Source organism: Alexandromys fortis, unplaced genomic scaffold (genome assembly GCF_014885135.2).
Source record: "Alexandromys fortis isolate MF-2015 unplaced genomic scaffold, M_Fortis_MF-2015_v1.1 scaffold_132, whole genome shotgun sequence".
NCBI classification, from domain to species: Eukaryota; Metazoa; Chordata; class Mammalia; order Rodentia; family Cricetidae; genus Alexandromys; species Alexandromys fortis.
Genome location: NW_026068055.1, coordinates 1,441,076 through 1,443,651, shown reverse-complemented (window position 1 = coordinate 1,443,651; position 2,576 = coordinate 1,441,076).

Below are 2,576 nucleotides of genomic sequence, written 5' to 3'. Positions count from 1 at the left end.
TATGCAGAATGCCTAGGTCAGTTCATTGAAGCCTCCATCCTTGACTGATCAGTCTCTATGAGCCTCTATGAGCCCAGGTTAGTTGGTTCTGTGGATTTTCTTGTGGTGTCCTTGACAGTTCTGGCTCCTATAATCCTTCCTCCTTCTCTACCACAGGATTCCCTGAGCTCTGGCTAATGTTCAGCTGCGGGTCTCTACAACTTTTCCCATCAGATGCTAGATGAAGCCTCCCTGATGGCAGTTGGATTTGGCACGAATCTATGTGTAGAGCAGAATCATTAGAAATCATTTCATTGAGTTTTATTTCTTTGCAAATTGTGCTCAGTTCTAACCTTGTTCTCTGGTCTATCCTGCTTCTGGGTCCTGGTTCTCAAGTGAGTGGCATCTCAAGGTATGGGTCTCAAGCTGGACAAGTTATTGGTTGGTCACTCCCAAAGTTTCTGTGCCACTTTTACCCCAACACATCTTGTAGATAGGACAAATAGTAGGTCAAAGATTTTGTGGCTGAATTGGTGTCCCACTCTCTCCACTGGAAATCTTACCTGGTTACAGGAGATGGTTAGTTCAGGATCCACATGCCCCTTTGCTGAAAGTCTTATCTAGGGTCATGCTCATATATTTCTGAGAGTTTCCAATGCACACAGAGATGCTCCTATATTCCAGTTTTCTATCCCAGAACTTTCTCTCCATCTTCCTCCCACCTGATTCCTCCTGTTCCCAATCCCACCTCTCATTCAGACCCCTTCCCTAATCCATCGAAGATGCCTATTCTATTTTCTCTTCACAGTAAATTCATGTGCCCCCCCCCATGAACCCTCTTTGCCACTTAGCTTCTCTGGTTCTGTGGATCATAGCATGGTTATCCTTTACTAACAGCTAATATCCACTTATGAGTGAGGATATACTGTATTTGTCTTTCTGGGTCTAGGTTTTCTCACTCAGGATGATTTTTTTCTAGTTCCAACCATTTACCAGAAAATTTCATAATGTCATTCTTTTTAACAACTGAGTAATTCTCCATTGTGTAAATGTACTACATTCTTTTAAGCCATTTTCAGTTGAGGGACATCTAGGTTGTTTACAGTTTCTGGCTACTACAAATAAAGCTGCTACAAACACAGTTGAGCAAGTGTCTTTATTGTATGGTGAAGCATCCTTTGGGTGCATGCCCAGGAGTATAGCTGGGTCTTAAGGTAAATCTATACCCAATTTTCTGAGAAACCACTATATTGATTTTCCAAAGTGGCTGTACAAGTTTTGCCCTTGTACCAGTGTGGAGTATTCCCTTTGTTCCACATCTGTGCCAGCGTGATTTGTCATTTGTGTTTTTGATCTTAGCCATTCTAACAGGTATAAGATGGAATCTAGGTATTATAACTTGAGATGGAATCTTGACTGACTGTAACTCAAGTCCCTGGGGATCTGATGCTCTCTTCTCTCCTTGGTAACCAGGCACACATGTGGTACAGAGACATAAGTCTAGGCAATACATTCTTACAATAAATAAATAAATATTTAGACAAATATAGTATTTACTCACTCAAGTGGATATCAGACATAAAGCAAAGGATATCCAGTCTACAGTCCACAATCCCAGAGAAGCTAGAACCCTCATCCAGAAGCAGATAGAAGAAGATGCAGAGATTCACAACTAACCACTGGGTTGAGCTCCCAGAGTACAATCAAAGAGAGGGAAGAATGATAATATGAACAAAGGGGTCAAGACTATGATGGGGAAACCCACAAAATCAGCTGACCCAAGCTAGTGGGAGCTCACTGACTCCAGACTGAAAACTGGGGAACCTACATAGGACCAAACTAGCCCCCCTGAATGCAGGTGACAATGGTGTGGCTTGAGAAGTATGTGGGGTCACTGGAAGTGGGACCAGGATCTAACCCTAAAGTATGAACTAACTTTGTGGAGACCATTATCTGTGGAGAGACACCTCACTCAGCCTAAACACAGTGCCGGGTGGGAGGGGGGCTTAGTCCTGCCTCAAAGTGTTGGGATAGTCTTAATTGACTTCCCAGGGAGGTCTTACCCTCTCTGAGTAGAGGATGGGATGGGGTGGAGGGAAGGTGGGGGAGGGATAGTGGGGTAAACAGGAGGAGAGAAAGGAGGGGTAACTAGGATTGGTATGTAAAAAAAAGATATTTTTTAAAAAATTAGTTTTATACCTATATAAGTTTATTTTTATTATAAGAAAAATTGATCTGAAATATGGCTGCTCTTGAAAACACTAAGTACTGGAGTTGAGGACCTGCTATCCCCATCAGGATCCCATTAAGTTAGAAATTGATTTCACTTCCCACATTGCAGGTGGTTGTGTAAGGTGCTTTAGAACTGAGAAGTGCACAGTATAAAACTCAGTGGGCAGTACTTCAAATCATAGAGGATGTTTCACCAGCACCTACTACAAACACACTTCCTCCAGACACACTAGACACACCTCCAGACACACATACCTTTAGACACATGCACCTCCAGATACACACCTCCAGGCAGACACACCAGACACACCTCCAGGCACACATACCTCCAGACACAGGCACCTCCAGACACACCTCCAGACACA